The sequence below is a fragment of the Cryptomeria japonica genome, chromosome 4 (genome assembly GCF_030272615.1).
Source record: "Cryptomeria japonica chromosome 4, Sugi_1.0, whole genome shotgun sequence".
NCBI lineage: Eukaryota > Viridiplantae > Streptophyta > Pinopsida > Cupressales > Cupressaceae > Cryptomeria > Cryptomeria japonica.
This window is the reverse complement of record NC_081408.1, coordinates 566669008-566692096: the sequence shown is the minus strand read 5'-3', so window position 1 is coordinate 566692096 and position 23089 is coordinate 566669008.

The following is a 23089-nucleotide window of genomic DNA, read 5'->3' as shown; positions in this document are numbered from 1 at the left end:
CGCTAAAACCATAGTTCCAGCGCTTTTGCTCCAACTTGACTTTGACTCAGCTAAAAACATATTAAAAATGCCTGAAAAGTGAGTTTTCGAATTTGCGTACCACTGGTCCGTAGTCGGCTGGGCGCTGGAACCATCGGACTCGCTCGAATCGGTGCTCGGTAATCGGAAACGGCATCGTAGCTCCTCCTTGCTCCTCCAAATGTCACTGTCAGAGCTCTCGTTTTCAACTGGTCGCGGTCACAAATGATCCTATTTTCACCCCTTTCACCCCATTTATACCCCCCGCTGTCACCGTAACTTCGCCCTGCTCATCGCCGTGGTCCCCGTGAACTTCCCGAGCCCCCCCATTTATCCATGTTTCCCCCGTTTTCTTCTATTTTTCCCCAGTATGCCTAACTTCTTCTCTTCTACCACCCTGCCAATTTTCATTCTTTTTCGAGAGATCGCCCGATTTTTCAAAAAATTTCGGCCCATCTCTCGAGGGGGCATACCACCCATTAAATTAACATTTTATGGGGCATTTCTCCACACCTATTTTTTTTTCTTTGAAACGACGCGATAAACCGCACCGTCTCAAAGAGGGGCAAATGTAGTCACATAAATCTGTCCATTTTAATTAAATGAATATTTCGTATTTATTTGATTAAAAATCCACTAGCCACCAGTTAATTAAATTAATATTTAATTAATTCATTCCCAAACATTCTTCTATTAATTAAATAAATTATTCAATTTATTTTAATTAATTCATTAAATCCAATTCAAATCAATTAAATAAATAAAATCTATTTATTTAATTAAATCCCCCTATTCCTCTTTTAAATAAATTAAATAAAACATTTATTTAAATCATTATCCCCCCCCACTTGCATTTTCCTATAAATGCAACTTGCACACATTTATTGGAATAAATGAATTTTTATTTTAATAAAATCCTATTTTCCCTCACCCACCAAATCCACTTGCAAAATCTAATCCCCTTCTAGATTCTTCTAACCCCTTCCTAATTAGCCTAATCCATCCCCTAAATATTGTCACATTTCTAAGCAAAATGGAGTCACTTCTCAAATGACCCAAAGTCTTGGATAACCATTAAAGGTTTTCAACCTTCAACCACTTAAATCCTCAAAGTCTTTGAAAACCATTAAAGGCTTCCAACTTTCAACCACTTAATCCCCAAAGTCTCCAATAACCATTAATGGTTAACTCAAACCCTCCCACATGGTTAAAACATTTGTTTTGACTCAACCTCTACCCAACCCAAGGGTCTCATCAAACATTTAATGCTTTGACCATGATTATCTCTTAATCATTTGCACAAAGGTTTATCCTTGCATTAACTCCTAATCCAATGGGTAATCCTAATTTAGACTTGACCCTTAGCCTTTAGATAACCATGAGGTCTTCTCAGGCATTTAATGCCTCCAACCTCTTCTTTCAACCCAACCCTATGTTGACATTTGTCACCATTTCATTAGTGCCAATTGTGCACATGGATCCCCAACTTTCAAGCTTGACCCTTGATTAAACCCTTCAATCCTGGCCATCCATTGCTCCATTTTTCCTATAAATAGAGCCCATTCCTTCATAATCCAGATCCTGAAAACTTGTAAGCATCTAAGCTATAGACATTTTAGAGAGCATTTTAGCATAAACAATCTAATCTTTTGTCTTTTTAGCAAAATATATCATTTTAAGCATAAAATAGCTTTTCATTTCATGTTTGGAGCTATACTACAATCTCAATCCTCCATAAGCATCCATAGTGCAAAAAGTTGCTGAGAGTTACACTATTTTGGAACTTGGAGAGGAGAGGAACAAGGGAGAAGGAGCTAATCTCATGCTAAGAGATAGTTGGAGATATCTCATTGTCTTACTTCTTTAGTTAGATTCATTAGCATGTTTTTAGTGTCTCCTTTGGAATGCCTTCATATGTTTTAGTTTTTGATTGACTAACGCTAATATTTTGTGTGCTTTTGTGTTATTTGATCTTAGACTAACCTTGTGCCATTTAGGAGGGCATCACATTCATTTAGACATCATCATAAAAACATTTGTATTTTACATTTGTTTATCCATATTTCATTCATCTAAAAACATCAAGATGCATATCCATGCATAAACTATTCATTCATTGCATTTCTCATTGCATATCATTATCTTATCATTATATCAAAAACCGGAAACACCAAAATCTTGTCCATAAGCATACATCATCATCATGGCATTACATACATAAAGCATTACATCAAAACAAAACATGCACACATGTATAAACCTGCATTCATATGTCAGTATCCAACATCATAAATCGTCATAAAAACATGCATATAGGAATCATCTCATAAAATGCATACATATACACATATCCATCTAAGCATAAACTCATAAAACACCATCCTGCATAGCATCTATACATCACAATATGCATATAAATCAAAAAATGGGATCTCCCCATATATATCATCTCATATATCAGAGTACAATGAAGTCTACAAAATCAGCTACCAAGAGCCATCCAAGATACAGTCCAAAAATAAAATACATATATGCAAAATACTCTCTCAGATGCCACTTTGACCAGATGTTGTACCACCATCGCCACCTGCTCCCCCACTGGTCCCCGCACCATCTGATCTATCTCTCCATGGAGGCCCCATCAATCCCCCACTAGCTCCTGCACCCCCTGACCTGTCTCTCCATAGAGGACCCATCACACCCCCACTGCTCTGCATCTTCTGGGATCACTGTGATCTGGCTTGTCGCATTTGCAAATAACTCAGTGCTCACTGACTGGATGGTACACCTACTCATATAGGCCCCGCCAATAATCAACCTCTCCACCTGCTCTCCGTACCTCCCTCGCCAATGCCTCCACAGATGGCCCCTATCCCTGTACTCCCTCCAAAACCCTCACTCTCTCCTACAACTGGATCACCCTGTCCATGGCCTGATCTCTCTCCTGCAGCACTACAGTCAACTCCGCCTCTCGTGCAAAAAGTTGCACATCTCTAGCTACCACCTCCGCCTCCAAATCCTCCACCCGTGTCTCAGATACCTCAAGTCAAGACTGCAAATGTACTATCAATCACTCCTGCACATCTCCACCTGATCCCTCTCATGTCTCCATAGCTGCCTCACCGATATATTCCTCTCCAGTGGCTCTCTCCCCTCTATCCATCGGTATCTCCCTCTCCATCCCTCTCCCACCCAATCTAACTCCTCCCTGCATCAACGGTCCCAGTAATATCCATAGTGGCAATCCGCCCCTCCCTCTCTGCTGAATCCGACTCCCCAACCCACCACCACCTCCACCACCTCCTCTCCCTCCTCTCCCTGCTATCGGTCCTCGACCTCCTGCCCTCCTCCGTCTCTGTCTCATCTCATCCTCAAAATTGGGCACCGGCTCTGCTGGATCAGATATCCGTAGAATCGGATGAGCCGCCAGGTATTGTGTGTACTCATCCGATACCCCGGCATCCACAACTCGGTCGTATATCCCAAGGTCTCGCCTGCAGCATCCGAAACTCTGCCAGTGCCTGGTCATACAGAAGTACTGGCCCCTAGGCATATCTCTCTCGTATCACCCACGCATACTCTCTCGAACCACTAGGTAACCTTTGTCGCTTCCCAAACTGTCTCAACACTCTACCAGGCACCTGTCTCTCTACATGGTATGAGGTCCTCCCAATGAGGAATCGGGTCATAAACACATAGGGCAGTGCCTCCGCATCATCATCTCAGGGCTCGCACTCCAGGTAAGGTCTCCATATAACTGCATCAAGATCATCTAATACCCGCCACCACCACTCTAACTTCTCCAGGTGGGGCTGACTCATCATACCGCTATACATGAATATATACGACTGATCCACTACTCGGAACCTGAGACTCACTGGTCGAGTCACATGTAGATGCTCCCACGCCCAAATATGTAACAATGTCACTCCCACTGCTAATGAACCCCTCCCACAGTATACCACCTCATGCAGCTCCTGATAAAGGTGCGCCAGCACGCACGGTCCCCAGGCAAAACGGGTCCCCTCTGTAATCATCTGCTCTATCACCAGTCTCCATCCAACGGCTAGACCATGAGAGTGCCTATCAGGACACAACAGTCCTCCCACAATGCTGGACACAACTGCTAGTAAAGGCTCGTATAAGATCGCAATCTCCTCCCAAGCAATGGAGCCATCACCAATGAAAACATCCTCATCGAAGAACCTCTACACTGCTAAAGTGCCCCAAGATCTATCATATGTCACCAGCTCCCCTCGAATCGGAATACGCAGGATGTGCCACACATCCTCTAAGGTCACTGTCATCTCCCCCTGCGCAAGGTGAAAAGTACACATCTCGCTGTGCCAACGCTTTGCTAAACGCAGTAATCAATCTGTGATTCATCTGAATCACGGGCATGTGCATCACCTCATACAAACCGGTAGCCGCAATGCAATCAATCTCGGCCTCTGTCAGCCGATCCCGCAACCCCTGTGTTGCCGGATGTCTCTCGCGTAACTGCAACACGCATAGATCCTCCTGCACACAGACATCAATCACTCCTCATTAGTTGTTTTGTTTTCAAACTTTCTTAAAAGTTTAAACCTAAGACTATCAACAGATACTTTGATCAAGTATCTTCGGGTCTCAACAGGTAAGCAATCATGGCACACCTAGATTTCAACAAGCATTTATTCTAATGACCTAAGTCTCATAAGGCTGCTATGGTTCAAAACAACTCCCACTTCGCTTCCCTATCCATCCATCTTTGGCATCCGAAGATTTTCACACAAATTGGGGCATTCCTTATCTTGTAAATAAAAGCGTTATTTTGCACACAAAAGCGTTGTTTTTCTATAATAGTGCTAAACCCCTAACCAAAGCACTCAATCAGCTATCCAAAAGCGCTAAAACTACAAAAGCACTACAACAACAAGACAATAGCGCTGATTAACGACAAAATGCTCAATTAAGCACTCAATAGCGCTCATCCATAAAAAACGCCTAAACTAGCCTACAATAGCGCTAAAAATTGCAACAACGCTCAAAAAGCACCTCAATAGCGCCATTACAACACAATAGCGCTAGTTAATTAGAGAATAGCGCCAAAATGTAGTTTCGGCGCTATTGTTCCGACTCAACTTCAACTTAGCAAAAAACATGACCAAAATGCATAAAAATTAAAATTTCAAATTTGCGTACCGCTGGTCCGTAGTCATATAGCCACTGGAACCGACAGACTCGCTCGAATCAGTGTTCTGCAACTGGTACCGGCATCCTGACTGCTGCTTGCTCCTCTCAAAAGTCAATCTCAGAGCTCTAATTTCACATTGGTCGCGGTAACAAATGATCTTGTTTTCACCCCTTTCTCCCCATATAAACCCTTCGCAATCACCGTGACTTTCCCCCGCTCACCGCCGTGGTCCCCGCAAACTTCCCGAGCCTTCCATTTCTCCATTTTACCCCCGATTTCTTCTATTTTTTTACCTGCGTTGCTAACTTCTTCTTTTCTACTACCCTGCCAATTTTCATTCTTTTTCGAGAGATCGCCCGATTTTTAAAAAAATTTCTGGTCCATCTCTCGAGGGGGCATACCACCCATTAAATTTACATTTTATGGGGCATCTCTTCACACCTATTTTTCTTTCTTTGAAACGATGCGATAAACCGCACCGTCTCAAAGAGGGGCAAATGTAGTCACATAAATTTGTTCATTTAATTAAATGAATATTTCGTATTTCTTTGATTAAAAATCCACTAGCCATCAGTTAATTAAATTAATATTTAATTAATTCATCTTCAAACATTCTCCTATTAATTAAATAAATTATTCAATTTATTTTAATCCATTCATTCAACCAAAATCACAAATCAATTAAATGAATAAATACTATTTATTTAATTTAATCCCCCTTTTCCTCTTTTAAATAAATTAACATTTATTTAAATCATTTATCCCCTCCCCCCTTGCATTTTCCTACAAATACAACTTGCACACATTTATTGAAATAAATGAATTTTATTTTAATAAAAATCCTATTTTCCCTCACCCACAAAACCCACTTGCATTCCTAAACCCTTTCTAGATTCTTCTAACCCCTTCCTAATTAGCCTAATCCATTCCCTAATTATTGTCACATTTTTAAGCAACTTTAAGTCACTTCTCAAAGACTCCAAAGACTTTGAAAAGCATTAAATGCTTTGTGTGTTCAACAATTTAACCTCCAAAGTCTTCCAAAAACCACTAATAGCTCTTACATGGCCATTTATGGCTCTTACATAACCATTTATGGTTATTTCAACTTGCACTCATGTGTCTCCTCAAACAATTATTGCTTTGACCATGTTTATCCCTCTTGCCTTTGCACAAGAGTTTATCCATTGGATAAAAGCTTTTATACTTTGAATAAAGAGTTTATTCATTCAACTAACCTTAACCTTAACTCCCAAAGTCATGTCAAGAATTTAATGCTTATTCCCTCTCCTCTCAACCTATCTCACATTGACACTTGTCATCCTGGGATTGGGTTGAAAGCCCTCACATAGATCTCAAATCATTCAATCCTGACCCTTGTTGAGATTGCTCAATCTCAACCATCCATTGCTCCATTTTTCCTATAAATAGAGCTCTTTTTTTCATAATCCAGATCCTGAAAACTTGTATGCATTTAAGCTATAGGCATTTTGAGAGAGCATTTTAGCATAATCAACTAATAATATTGTCATTTTGGTTAAAATAAATCATTTTAATATCAATAGCATAGTATTTGTTTTTTATTCATATTTAGAGCAAATACTTCAATCTCAAACTTCCATAAGCATCCATAGTGCAAAAAGTTGTTGAGAGCTACACTATTTTGGAACTTGGAGAGGAGAGGAACAAGGGAGAAGAAACCAAGAGCATGTTAGGAGGCATTTGGAGATGCCTCATCATATTTACCTTCTTAGTTAGATATTTTATCATGCTTTTGATATCTCTTTTGATATGCTTGTGTAGGAAAGTACTTTGTTTGTGATTTCTGACACTAACGGTTTCCCTTTTCTTCTTGTTTGTGTCTTGATATCATTGACTAACCTTCCCTTTTTGCAGAGTATCAACTACTAATATATACTGCATCTTGATCTAACTACACAGTTGTGCGGTGATCTAGTTATAATATTGCTACTTTTGAATATTTTTAATTAATATAATATTTAAAATTTAACTTTTAACAATATTTGTCTGGTGTCGTGGTGTAATATTTGAAATTTAATATATTATTTATATTTTAATAGTAATTTATAAAATATGAATAAATAATACCATTGAGGGAAAACAAGTTATATCATTTTTTTATTGTAAATTCATTTACATTTGTTTTAGAAATTAAAAGATTTTTTTTTTTGCTCGATAATAATATGTTATTTTATTCATATTCAAAGAGAAAAACATCTCAAAAGAAGTAAACTTTCCAGAAGAGTCCACAAAATTCCCCAAAAAACTAAACCAAGAATCTACCTAACAACCACAGTACCACTACATATGAAAACACCCTATCCTCCATTATCGAGCTATTGTAAAAAATCACGTGTAGTATCATCATTGATTTAACCCGTAAAAACTACCCCATCAACTAATACCATACAAAAAATGACAAGTTTCAGAATAAGGATAAACCTCAGATACGCAAAGAATAACAAAATGAATAAACTGAGTCTTAACATAAATAATCTGTTTGCACGAGAGGTGCCTGTTTCGCCGCCATCCACTTACATCTCCACAACCTTCCTCTTCCTCGGTCGTAGCACCTTACGCCCCACCCCTTCTGCTTCAACCTTTTCCAATTCAATTAATACCTCCAATTCCTTAATTTGCACCAAGATTTTTAAGGCCTTCTAATCATGCTTGGCTTTGGCTCTGTGATGAACTTGACACAACCCTTGTGGCCACTGAACAAAAGGGATTGAATTCCCACCTATTTACTGCTCACCATCTTTCAAGCCTTCTCGAATGCCAAAGCCTTTACCGGGAACCATCCATTCAAAGAAGGAATCCATTCCCTCCAAGAAATCCTTATGAACCATTGCCTCCATAACCCACCTCGCCGTATTTTTTTGCTCCCCCACATCCAACCCCCATGCCATGATCATAGAATAAATGTCCATTCTTGTTTTGTATATGTGTTTCACCAAGTCAAATGCATTGCCCAGAATGAGGAGCACACATTTCACCAAGCACTCATCATTGAAGAGGAACATTCCCCTCAATCTTCTTTCAGTGACCTCCCCGTAGAAAGGACACAATTATTTTCTTGTCCGCAAGGTAAAATTAGCCTCCATTGCTTCACTGCATCCACAGTTTCACCACCCTGCACCTCAATTTGAAGCTTCACCAACATGACACTTCCTTACTTCGCAAACTCAACTTTTAATCACCACAAAATTGATTGAAGAAGTATCGGGGAGAAAGGGAAACCATTAAAAGAAACATTCATCCACTGCAAAAAGGGTCATAAATGCCATTATAGGCTCTCAATACCCCGCCGCCAAATATCACATAACCTCATCTATCATTGCAGTTAATATGCACTAGCAATGAATACCTCAAAAAATCTTTATTCGACATCTAAAAAATATTAAATTTCTTCTAAGGCAAGTTGCCTAAAATCCTCAATCCTAAATTCGCCAATAAATTATGAATTTAATTTTTATTATATTTAATTGTTTATAAATTTATTCATTATTTAAATTTAAATATTAGGTTAATTCGTTCACATATATATGTTAATTTTATAATATTAATCTACATTTAAATTTTTTCTTTATAATTTTCCTTTTCAATTTTTGGTATATTTCAATTTTTTTAATAATTTATTTAATTTGCTTGTACAATGTGAATGATGCATTCTTGATTTTTATCAAATAAAACTAGTGATATCTTGCTCATATCTGAACTTTCAAATATAGTTAAAAGTTTTTATTACAATTTATAAATTGAAGTGATAAACTATGAAAGTAATTACATTTAATTTTTATTATATTTATTGTTTATAAATTTATTCATTACTTAGATTTAAATATTAGATTAATTTATTCACTTGTTTATAAACTACATTAAATTTTATTTTTAATTTACTATCGGCAAGGTGCAAGTGCTAGTTAACTACAAGTCCATAATTAATTAATCAATCAAATTAACGATCATTGGATAATCACAGATCAACGACATAAGCTCGATTTCGGGCCAAAATTCTGAAGGACAAAGGTTTTTTCAAAAAGTCTGTGGAATACAAACACGTGTGAGCATTGTCTAATTAACTTTTATAAACTGTATACTTAATTAACTAAGTCTATACTTAATTAATTTTAATCAATTTAATGACCGTTGAATGATCGCAAATCAATGACATGAGCTCTACTTCGGGCCGAAGTTGTGAAGGACACAAGTTTCTTCAAAAAATCGCCGAAATAGACACGTGTGAGTACTGTCAGGAATGAAAGGTTTTAATAAATGAATGATTGAATATTTTTAATAAAAGAAAGAAAGAAAAAGAAATGAATTTTAACCTTGGTTTTGCCCTTTGAGGAAGCTTTGTTGCTCTTGAAATTAAGGGAGATTGGACTTTGGAGTAACCAGTTAACCAGGGAGATTCATAAATTAGAATCAAGATTTGAGGATGCGACAAAGTCTGTCCGCACCACTCTATTTCTTCATCGTTTCAAATTCAATTTTTCGTGTAAGTTCTTGAGAGAAATACAGAACACCTACTTCCCACTTTTTTATTTTTTTCAATCTTGTAGTTTAGATTGTAGAATTAGGGGACCAGGCGGCAAGCGCTGAAGGTTTACATTTTCAAGCCTGTCTACCATCAGTATTAGCGATGGGGCAAGCCAAAGAGATACAAAAAATAGACTATCAACTGGTTAAAACCCTAGGTTTCACTGATGAATTCCATGATATTTATGATCCTTTAATCCATGGTAGGCTAACCACAGAACTTAGATTTTTATATGAGAATGAGGCCATAGGGGGCATGCTCAGAAAGGTACAAAAGATTGTGTATAATAAAATATTAGGCTAAAACATAAATAAAACTGTAGCGTGGGATGTTGGATTGGGACGCGTGATGCTATCTAAGGCTTTGCCTTGCTCGGATATTGTCATGGTCTATGCCCAAAATTATGATGAAAATAGACAAGCAATTGTTAATAAAAATATTCAAAAGGAAATTTTATCCATTACCGAGGAAGAATTTAAAAGTTTGTTGGACTCAAGGCTTGGAGAACGAGATTTTGGACACTCAAACAGCCACATTGACCTAGAAAAGCTTGCCTGTGATTATGAAGAAATCGATGAAGAGGGGAGAAATAATTATCTCAAAGCAATAACAATGGATGGTAAACAATTGGATCAAAATCATAAGCCTCCTTATAAAGGAGGTATTTTTGTGCCATGGGTTCAGGATACTATTGTCATGCTAACATTTTGCCTAGGATTGGAAAATAATATGGAAGTGGGTGCAAGCCTCCTTGAAACGATATTTAATATCCATTATGTTAATCAACCTGTTAGTTATAATTTTGTTGAGCATGTTGTTCAATCCATGCATGAAAAATTTGTAAAGATTGAAAGGGGTTCCTCTAAGAAATTTAGGTTTACAACCTACCTGTGTCATCTTCTTCTAGTGAAATATAGTGGAACATTTGAGTCCAGCAAGCTTTAGATTTAGGTGTATAAGGATGATGAGGCAAGAACGGTGTGTCCAATATATGAATGGGCCACTAAGATAAGGACATATGATAAGAGGGGGAACTACAACAATTTTGTAGACTTCTTTTTGGCTCCAATATACCATGCAATTACAAAAACTCCAATGCCTAGATTGTCCGAGTCTTGTAGAGATTGCATTCAACTGGGACCTGAAATACAATTGGTTGACTGGTACCTCATGGAAGAATATATTGTGTTAAGGTTTTATGGACCAGGAGTAGAACCCTACAAACTTACAATACATGTGACAAAGAGGATTTTTTCATTGGAATATGTATGACATATGGAGAGTGCAGATAAGCTCTACTTTTATGTTCAGCAAAAGAAGAGCATATTTCCTTCATTAACTTTTTCATGTGGAGGGTACACATTTGAGAGAAAAGCATTCAGTATGGTATATGAAACTTTGAATTTTTAAAATTTTGATGTTGACAGTTATTGGCAATATGATCCATGCAACATAATTAAAGCAATGGTTGTGGTGAATAAGAACTATGCAAGTAAAATCTAACATGAAAGTAAACCCTTGTTAGAAAAGTTGAAAAACAAAGATTCTTGGGATGAGGTCAAAAAAGTGATGGAGGAAACTCCTGTTGAGAAAAGTATTTCTCTAGAACATTTATCAACACAAATTATGGCATTGCACAAACAGAAAACAACAGAGCAAGAGATCCAAACTCGGAGGTCTAATAATTTTTACAAAAGAGCTGATGTTCCATCTACTAGAAAAAGTATCCCAGAATCTCTATCAAAGGCTTGTTTAGAGGTAAATTGGACACAAAACAAAATTTGAAAGATACTAAGTACTGATTGAAGCAATCCGACTTAATTTTTTTATTCTGATTTCTTTGGCCAGTGGTAAGGGAATTGGTTTTATTTTTTTATTTTTTAAGTTTTATGTTTTTTTTGTCTTTTTTGTAATATATGCCTTGGGAATTCGGCAATGCAAATGAATAACATGGATAAAACATAAATAATTGATTGGAAACAATTTTTCAGATTGACTAATTTATTAACAACTAAATGTCAATAAATAATCAAATTCAACTATAACATGCCAAAATTGGCCTACCATGAGTCCAACGCTTTGCCTTGAGGGCTTCTTTATTGACTTAATTGAATCCAAATGTTGTTACATGAACTTCCAAGGTAATCTAACGACTCCTTGAAGTTTTATTCTCCTAAATAATAATTATCAAAAACAAACCTTGCACAAATAGATAAAGTTGTTGTTTCCCTCAAGTCCCTAGGAGACTTCACTAAAATTGGTCAATTTTTTCCACTAATTTGCTCATATCTCTCTCCAAGGTTATCATAAGCCTAAAAGAATGATTTATTTCTTTATTCCTAATGTTGATAATGAATTTTGCATAAAAGAACCAACTGTAAACCCTCCAATTTATTTTCTATGGATTCCCAGGCAAGCTAGGAGTGTATGGCTAGGCTGGGAGAAGTATGGCTTGCCATAAACTGCAATAATTTACCAAAATATACCCTCTAACTGCTCTTCTCATGACCAATAACTATTGTAACTGTCAAAATTCCACTGATTAAAACCCTTGTTGGTCAAACAAAAACATTTCCAACACTCCAACTTGATAAAATATGAAAGGGTTTTTGTCCTCTCACTCAGAAATGGAGGTCTTCATCTCCAATTCTAACCTACACACCTGCAAAATATGTTGTAGACCTACAAGAAAGCATTCCTTCTCAAAATACTCAATCATCATAATACAAAATAAACCCCAAAGTCTTCTTGTATGCTCTTTGCCCTAATTCGACCCCCTTGGAGGCATCATTAAAAGATTCCTATGGAATATTCCCCTTCATAAGTTTGATTTGCTCAAGGGTCAACTCTCATTAAAATTTGGCCACTTTTTAAAAAGTAACTTTTTCACCTAGGAAGATGTGCCATGGGGGAAATTATAAAGTCTTATTAAAACACTTTAAATTAACTTTTTCTATTTTTAGAAAAAGTGAGTTTTATAACTTTATATTATAAAGTTATATTATTAAGTTCACCAAAGCAAGGAATTGACTAAGTATTGGTCCCCTTTGGATAACTAATCATCTCCATACTCTGAACTTCACCTGTGGTGATAGGTGTCAGGTGAATTTACACATCTGGATAGTAACTAGAGAAGTGGGGACATTACAGTCCTCCCTTCCTGGGATTGCTTGTCCTCAGGCAACTGAAGAGCTAGATGGTGCAAAATAGCTTCTCCTTCGCAAGTGGCATCCTCTATGGGTAAATCCTTCCATCTAACCAAGTATTCCTTGATCACTCTATTCCTCAAATTCCTCTCACACCTATCTAGGATGTCAACTAGAACCATAACCAACTTCCCCTCCTCATCCAAGGGTGGTAACATTGAAGAAGTCGTCGTGCCTTGTCCAATTGCCTTTTTGAGGCAAGATACATGGAAGACGTTATGAATCTTGCTCTCGAGTGGTAGCTCAATCTCATATGCCACTTCCCCAACTCTCCTCAATACATGGTACGATCCATAAAATCGGGGCTTGAGCTTCTATACCCCACTCATCTTCAAAGAACTCTGCCAGTAAGGTTGGAGGCGCAGGAACACCATATCGCCAACCTCAAATGATCTCTCAATCCTATGAGGATCAACATATAGCTTCTGCTAATTCTGGGCTCGCTGAATATTCTCCTTAAGTGCCTTAAGAATGTCTTGGCTCTCCTGAAGCCAATCCCGTGCCAATGGTGCTCTACTGTCTCCAAGTGCCAAATCCATAAATGTCATAGCATCATAACCATATAGAGCACGAAAAGGAGACATATCGATAGACATATGATGTGTCGTGTTGTAGAAGAACTCTCATTAATACAACCAATGAACCCATGTACATTGTTGTCTTGACACATAGTTGCACAAATACCCTTCAATCCACTTATTCACAATCTCAGTTTGAGGGTGGTAGCTGGTACTGGGAGTCAACTCTGTGCCAGTGAGTCTAGATAATTCCTGCCAAAAAGAACTCATGAACCTGTTGTCACGGTCACTAACAATGGTCTTTGGAAGACCATAAAGATGAAATACCTCTTTGAAAAATAGATCAACAACCTGTGAAGCTATATAATCTGGTGCTATGGGAAAGAAATGGGTATATTTCGTCAACCTATCCACAACTACATATATGCAATCTTTCCCTTGTACCTTGGGAAGACCAGTGATGAAATCCATCAAAATTCCTGTCCATTTTTTCTCCGGAATGTGTAATGGTTGTAGTAGACCAGCAAGGAATGTATTTTCAGTTTTATTTTGTTGGCATGTAATACACTCTCATACATGTTGTAAAACATCATCTTTGACATCTCCATTTTGTAAACAACCTCACATCCCACAAGCTGGTAGGATTTTGACTCTAATACCACTGAAAGATGTTGAGTGCTGATTGAAGCAATCTAATTTAATTTTTTGATTCTGAGTGACCAATCCATGGTGCCACCAATCATATGTCGCACCCTCCAAATGCAGGACAACAAACTGAATGGCTTCATTTTCAGCCATTGGTTTCAAGGACAAGTATATGTCCAGCTTATGGACCCACGCTCGTGCACTAATGGAGCCATTGCCATCAAAAGTATAACTCCGACTACATCAAGTTCCATAGTGAAGGTATTGTTTCTAGCTCCAAAACAAGCCCCTAGCCCTCAAACGAGTCTAATATCCCCAACTGTAAGTTAGAGTGGGACACGATTAGGAATGAGTTTTGCATATTTTGCTAGACCTCACAATGAATTGGTTAGAGCCACATGCATAGGTGGAGGTGCCTACATCACTGCAAGTGCTATTTCACCATTCAAACATTCAATTGCATCAACAACTCTAGATTTTAATTACAATAATTTTGTTGATCAGTTTAGAAAAAGAGCAAAAAGAAAAAAAGAAAAAAAGAAAAAAGGAAGCTAATGATGAAGGTTGCAAGTACTACAACTGTAGAGGAACAACCTGCAATGAACAAGGTATTTCCCACATATGACCCAAACAAAGAAATGATGGAGTACATGGTTGTTATGCCCCCAATTTCAAATAAAAATAAACCAAAGAATCAAATTGATCCCTCTCAATTTCACGTTAGCACCATCCAAATGGATTTCTCAAGAGTTAAGAATGTGGACAAAATTAATGTGTCAAGAAACACCAACGAAGTGGTGTACACATCATTGCTCAGGCAAGAGAGAGAGAGAGAGAGAGAGAAATATGCTAGAGAGATAAATACAAAAGTTACAGAGAGACCTATAAAATGAGAAAGCAAAGAGGAAAGTTGCAGAGAACAATAGTAGTGAATTACAGAAAAGGATAAAAAAATCTGCCTCTACATCTACAAGTACAGAGAAGGAATGGTCATAAGTGGAACTGAATGAACTAAAGAAAAGCTTAGTTGAAAGCATTGAAAATTTTAAAAGTGAAAGAGCCTCTTTAGTACAATTATACAAAAATCTGGAGAGTGTTGTTGCCGCAACAAAAAATTCACAAGACCAATTGAACAGAGAGAAGGAAAGAGAAAATCGGTGGGAAGAAAAAGTAGAGGAAGAAAGAAAAAACGATGAAAGACTGACACGAGCTACAAAAGGCATACAATGATATTAACTCTCTCAAAGAAAAATTGAGTGGATCTTGGAAATAAACAATAAGGTTTATAGAACAAAAGATTTGGAAGCAAATAATGCAGAAGGTTGACCAATTGTGTCAGTTGTTTGAATTGATTGGAAATCTCAGTGTACATTATGTGAACTTGACTGAATACATTGCTTAGAACAAAAAGTTGATTTCAAGAGAGAAATTTGCAAAACCAAATTTGCAAACAGTCTACAAATCCAATGACAAATATTTGGCATCCAAGGGAATTCACGACCGCATTGATGTTTCAGTAAAGGCTTCATCTGTCATTAAAAAATGTAAGAAACTAGAGGAATCACAATAATGTTTGGAGAAGGCTGCAAAAAAGATGAAGTTGCATGGAAAGGTGCAAAGATTGATAGAACTTGGTTTGCCTATGAGTTTTGATACAACACAGTAATACATTGGAGATGTTACTTTCAAAAATTAGGAGGAGAAAATGACGCTTGATTTGGACCTGTTTCCTAAGGACACAAATGAGGCTAACTTTCTGGCCATGGCCAAACCATTGATAACCTTGAATGCAACTTTGGATGAAACATTGATGTCAACTTCCACTTCCAATTATGAACTGCTGACAAATTTGCATGTCACTTACTATATGTTAAAACAATTTGGAGTTCCATTAGATGGAGAGTGGAGCATGCTACAGAAGCTCATACAATGAATTCATGATATGTATTTTATAAATTGTATTCCCAAATACATTTAGGCTTTCTGCTTTACTTTGTTTGTAATTCCAAGAATATTGTAATTTGTCTTGGCTTGAATTAACTCTATTTTATCTTTGTTTTAATTCTGGAAAGGTCCTTAGATCTAAATCAGAGTGGAAGGCAAATCACTTTCCTTTTTTGTTTAGCCGTCCTTCATCTTCGATCAGATCCACAACCAATGTTTGCGCCCAATTGCACAATTAAATAATGGGTTGACAAATGTTATCTCTGCAACCTCGCTGCTTACGTGGTAGATGGGACCCGATCAAGCTCAATGTGCATATATGTGGACCAATCAACAAGTGTCATATGGAGGGCAGGTTGACATGGTGGAAAGGTGGGCCTGACATGGTCACATCCTTTGTAGTTTAGTAAGCGAATAGTTTGGCAAAGATCAATGACCATAAGTGATTCCACGACTGTACAACTAATCAAAGATGCATCCAAAGTCGAATTCTGCAATGTTGTTGTAGATGTAGCATGTGAGACCCATGAAGGCTGACGGTAAATGTCTTGACCAATAAGATAAGAGCATATGGACAACTAAGCCACACAATAAGAGTGTGGGACCTATGCCACCATTTTCTAAGTGTGATAAAGGGAGACACTTTCACATGAGATCTACAACTGAGATTGTCGCACGATTGTGCGATTAGGAAAAGGTGCACAACCAAGCTAACTCTGAAATGTCAAGGAGGCTTAAGAGGTAATGGTGAAATAAAAAAATATTAAATCTACTACATGCTCGCTTTTGATTTGTCACCGACTGACCGAGAATTCGTTGTTGGGGCCCCAACGTTCAAAAATGAATTACAACTATTACCTCCTACCATTGCACCTGCATACGTGCCCGCGGTTAATGAATCCATTTTTCCCTTTATGATCTAAATTTCTCTGTTATATTAACACTGATCTCCCTCTATTTCATATTTACAGTGCTCTGCATATTCTAACAATTGTTTTGTGTTTTTTGCTCTCATAATTAGGGTTTCTAAGAAGCGATTGTTGTTTACACTTTCAGTACAATCCTATCTTTTGACATCCTTTGCATAATTACAGATTGCTCATTGTTGTTTGAATGTCGTAGGATTTAATTGGAGCTAAATTATATAAGCTTCTCATTTATGTTAGTCTGTAGAACCCTAAACCTAGGAATGGAAGTCTTTTGATTTGGGGAAGATAAAGTTCTCTAAAGAAATAATTGCACAGTTCCTTGGATCATCAGAGACACAAAAGAGATCCAAGCCTAGGCCCCAACCAAATAAATTCATCATTTATCACTCTACTAGAATCAGGGATGTGTTGATTCCACCATTAGGTTTCAGTCTTCAGAGGAGAGGCTACAACAAGAAGGAGAGAGTTTTGTTGTGCAATATATGGATTTGTAATCTAGCAAAACTTTTGGTGCCAAATGTCTATGTGAATACTGAATTGATTGCTACAAATTGCAAGCCTGGTACTAGAGAGATTGTGTCTAGTGAAGGTGGTGGGTTAACAGAGATCATCAAAGATATTATCAATGAAGTGTTCATGCTCAACCCTAACACAAATTGGGTTATTGATCTGCAAGAGCTAGATATGGAGTATAAGAAAAATGAGCTCTTGTATAGAAGAAGATTGGCATCATTCACGCCTCCACACATAAAGGGACATGATAGAAGGTTGACATCAAAGCAGACCGCCCCTTACAACATAGACCTATTTATCAATTACTTTTTGGATACATACCATTCTTTATGTCAATTTTGTGTTGCAAATGCAAGAGACCTTATTCCAAACTAGAAGCTAATGGTTTGTATGGATATCCAAAGTAGGGATATCAATAGGCCTTTTGACTATGATTGTGTGGTAGCTCAATATTTGCATAAAGCCTTTTGTGATTTCAAAATGGGAAAATAATGTTATTTCAGGTATTACTCTCTCCTGATGCATATACTTTTGTACAAAGGTCTTAAGGTATGGCATCCTAATTTTCATATTGTAACAATGGCTAAAAGAGAGCAGCTTTTGATTCAGGAATGGACATATATCTGAGACTCACATATGAATGAGTCAAACTATTTGGTTTTTGAAAATTTCTTCATGAGAAAGATTTGGAGTATTTTGCAAAAGGATGTTAGGTGGGGTCTAGGCCCAATGGCTAAGGAATTTCTCAGACCCAAAGCCCTTAAGCCCGAGTTAGGTATCTCCCACAACTGGGGATCTTGGTTCTACTTTAAGGACCACACAATCATAGGTGTTTTTGGTAGTCCTATTAATTCTAGAATTTTTTCTATCACTGTTCAGGATAGCGTGGCCTTTTTAGAAATCATGCATCAATTAAATGAGGCCGATAAGTCTTTGATGGGAGGGTCACACAAGAACAAGTATTCACTTTTTAAATAGGAAAGCAAATGATATCTTGGATTTTATGTTGAACAAGTATAGACTTCCCTGAGCTAGATATAGGTTTTATGACTCTGAATGGTTTCTCAAAAATCTTGGGAAGGCTAAAACACTAGAGCATCAATGGGACGAGGAAGATGATGAAGACCTCATAAGGAATGAAAAAAAACATGAGGAAGTATCGAAAAGAAAGGAAAGGTGGTATAAAATCCAATATGAGGAAAATAGAAGAAAGGAGGACAGTTCTTACTCCCCAGTATGGGAGATGCAACTAATCCCAAAAGCAAGGATGAGAGAAATGTTTGCTACTTATATAGATGTTGATAGAATGCCCCTGCCTTAAGAGAGACCCCGCTTGGATGTTATACCCTTAGTGTAGGTAGTAGAGGAGGAAAGGCCAGAATCCCCTTTGTCAATTGGCTCTCCCATTGGCCCTGCTTCCCCTCCCCTGAGCCCTCAAGAACCTCCATCCACATCTGCTCTTGATCCATAATAATCACACCCTTCCCCCTCACAATTATTGCTTGTAGAAGTTGTCATGAAGAGGCCCATGAGTGCACCATCTTCGAGTGGTTCTATTTTTCAAGTCCTAGAGAGCCCTAGGGCTATCACTCCCTTGCATATATTGTCTCTAGGAAGAGAAATCCCTTTTCAGTCATATCAAGGTTTTGAATTCCAAGGGGATAAGCCCTTACCTCCTCACGGATTTGATACAAGGGTAGGGGTTACCATTCAAAATACTCCTAAGGAGTGGGCCCTTGATGCTTTTAAACTTGGGGAAGATCTCGGTGAAGATGTGAGATTGAATGCTTGTGAAAAATTCATGAGCAATGATGATTTCATAAATACTGAGGAATTCAAACATTTTGTTATAAAAAAATTTGACACATGAAATGGAAAATATCAGAGGTATGAACTTTGATAATTTGGGGATTGAAGAAAGATTGAGAATGAAAGATGAGGTCCTAAGAGCTGCAAAGGAACACTTTGTTGCTATGACCCCAGAGATAGGAAGGTAAATTGTAAAGAAGAGCGGGGTACTCCTTTTGGAAGGATGGGACATCTCTTCTCCTATTGTTTTTTATGAATTGAGAAAGAGACATGACATAGATCTAGACTCAATGGATCTAGTGCAAAGAGAGGAAGTACTTTCAAGGGCACTTTTTGATGATCATCTTGATCAACTAGTTATTTGGTGTCTTCATATAGTCATAAAAAGGCCTAGTATGAGCTATGAAGTTGACAAATTATTTGGGGGTTTGTTAGTCAAAAGAGTGGCTGACACTTCCATTACAGAAGCAACAAGCCTCAATCTAAATGTGGCAAAATTTACTCATAAGGTGGAAGACAAAGGAAGAGGTCACAATTTTGAGAGAGAAGGTGACTCTCTGGAAGAACAGTTGAGAGAAGAACCAACATACACACCTCCAGATAGGATTGATCATACATCTGATGAAGATATGGGATTAAGGAATGATCTGGCTTAAGCTAGATTGGAGATAATCTAAAGAAAGGGATGTGCTAAAGATGAATGCTTTGTATATGGAGAGAAGAATAAAGATAGACATGGCAAAATCATTGTTGGAATCAAAGATCGATGAAATTTTGGACCATGTTAATGCAACATGGGATGAGTGGAGGGAGTTGCTGAGGTTTTCTCAAGAACATTTGAGATGACAATGTTTCATGGCCTTCTCATTATCTCATATGAGATAGACAATTGCAGTGTTGGAGATTTCATTGATTAAGCCTCTCCCAAGTTTCTTACATGACATGATCGAAAGTTTTAAAACTAGGTTTGAGATGTTAAACCAACTCTTTATTATTATTCACAGGATGTAGACATAGAAAATTAGTGGTAAACTCAAAGGCTTTCAGTGTTTATTCGCCAGCCACATGCCTACTCTGTTTGACAAAGAAAAAAGAATAACAGAAGGAGAAAATGTCCTGAGATCCAAAGCAGATTGGAAGGCTGATATCAAAATAATTCAGGATCAGATGTTGCCAAATATAACTTCAAATAATACACAGTTCATTAAGAAGTTAGAATCCTACATGGATGCACTCTCATGGTTCAATATTGGTATGACCAGAATAGAGGTGATCGGACCAGAAATTGAAGATGACAACTATCAGCAACATCTTAAGGCTCTTTATGACCTCGGACAATATGGATTTGAAGACTTCTAATCCTTTTCCCTCTCTTTTGTATGTTTCTTATAGTTTTAAAAATTTTAATTTTCAAATGAAGAAAATGAAGACTCTAGATCATCTTAGGTTATCTTTAACATCTACCACTTGCGAAGGAGCAGAAAAGAATATCTGTCTTGTCAGGATGCTCAAAAGTTTTTTGTCTTTTTTATGTCAATTGGTCACCTAGATTTTGATTTTGTAAAAGGCCTGAAGCATGTTGCATCCTCAAGTTTTCTATAAGAAGATATTCAAGGCCTTATTTAAAAATCTTCTTCTTCCTCGAGAAAAATATAGTTCATATATTTTGAGGCTATTGTACTATTATTTACTAAGGGTAAACAACATACAACAATGTTCATATGATTTCTGCATGATTGTTTCTCTCTTTTAGTTATCCAGAGTCTTGTATGAATCAATAAAATTAAGGGTTTTTGGGTTCATGTCTCTTCACTATGTTGATCAGTTTGAATGATTTTAGCTTCTTCTAAAGTAGGAGATTAAATCCGCTAACCTTATTCAAAGAATCTCTATTTAGATGACTCCAAGAGCTCAAGCAACATGGATTTGATGATTCCTAATCTTCTTCTTTGTTTTTAAGTTCTTCAAAATTTTGAAATTTTGAATTTTCAAATTTGTATTTTGCAAAAACAAAAATTGAAAACAGGGGCTACCAAGAACACGTCAAGAGGCTTCAATAGTTCAAGCATCATGGATTTGATTGTATACGGTGAAAATATGATGATGAAAACATATTGTAAAACCATAAAGATTCAACCACAAACAATCTAATTCCTACAATGAAACATCCACCATACACCAATAGAGATACCTAAGACCATGTAAATCAACAAAATAAAGCGATATTACCATTCACATGTCAAGTAGGGTTTCAATCTCCATTGTCTCTTATCTCCATTGATCTTGTTTTATATATTTGCTCTTAGATTTTATGTGTGCACAAGATCTCAACAAAGAATAGATTGTGGTTGGTAGCTTGATCGCAAGAAAGCTTGATTGCATATGATCGATTAGGGTTGATAATGAAGGAGTGTATCTTATTATATAGAAGACACTTTAATAAATGGAGGGATGAGATTTATTTAATTATTAGAAAAAAGGGGATAATTAAATAGATAAAATATTTATTTAATTTGGGAAAGGGATATTTTAAATAAATAAAAGTATTTATTTAAATAAGAAAATGGCTAGAAGAGGATTAATGAATGAATTAAATAATTAAAGATTTATTTAATTAATAGAAGACTTAGGATAGAATAAGTAAATAAATAAAAATATTTATTTAATTAAAGAGGACAATTTTAGGTATCTACATTTTTCCCCTCTTTGAGACAATGCAGCTTGTCGCGTTGGCTCAAAGAAGAAAAACTGATACAAAGTTGCTCCAAGACAGGAATGTTATGCACCCTTGAGAGAGTAGATGGAAGGACTGAAAGGGGTTGCAGACAATCTCTTGATAAGAGAGAGAGACTAGGAAGGACTAACGAGAGAAGGATTGATGCGAGGAGAAAAGATCGACATGAGAGACTAGGGCTAAGCAGCCTATATATATATAGGCGACAAAGAAAACATCCTCATTTGCATCCACACACCTAAGAGATCAAAGTGTATAGAGAGCTAAGAGAGTAGTCAACAATGCAAGAGAGATGGTAGATAGGCTACACAAGTTCGATCACGTCCGCTAGTTCCAAAGGCTAGACGACATGGGTGAGTCGATAAGTACACCTAAAACTCACTTTGTACGATTTTGCATTTATTATCGCATTTAATGCATTTTAGAGTAGATTTGCAAAAAATGCAGAATCAGGAAAAAGTTGTGCGGGCGCATCTAGGTTAGGTTTGAACACGTCTATGAGAAACAATTGTGTATAGGTAGGTTTTGGTCGTGTTTAAGAATGTAATTGTGTTTGTATAGGTATAAGGGTACATCTATGATGAATGGGCATGTCTGTGATAAACCAACATGTTTGGGTAAAGCAGCTCTATGTCAGTGATAAACAGGCACGTCTAGGGCAAGAAAACATGTATATGATTGCTAAAACCGCGTTGGTGTAACAAAAACGTGTCTATGTCGCAAAAGAGCATTTAGGTTAATCAGCCTCACGTCTGTTATAAATAAACGCATCTACATCTAATTAAGCAAGAATCAACAGTTATGTGATGAACATACGTGGTCGATTGGATAAGCTACTGAGAGGATACACTCAAACAGGTGCCCTAGGGAGACAATCTGAAAAATTGGCTAAAATTGACAATTTTGTGATAAACATACGTTGCCAATTGGATAAACTGCTGAGAGGATTGACTCAACAGGTGCCCTAAAACAAGTAGGTTTGCTAAGCTGAGTATAGGATAAGCCTTCGAATTGATAAAATCCGACAAGTGCT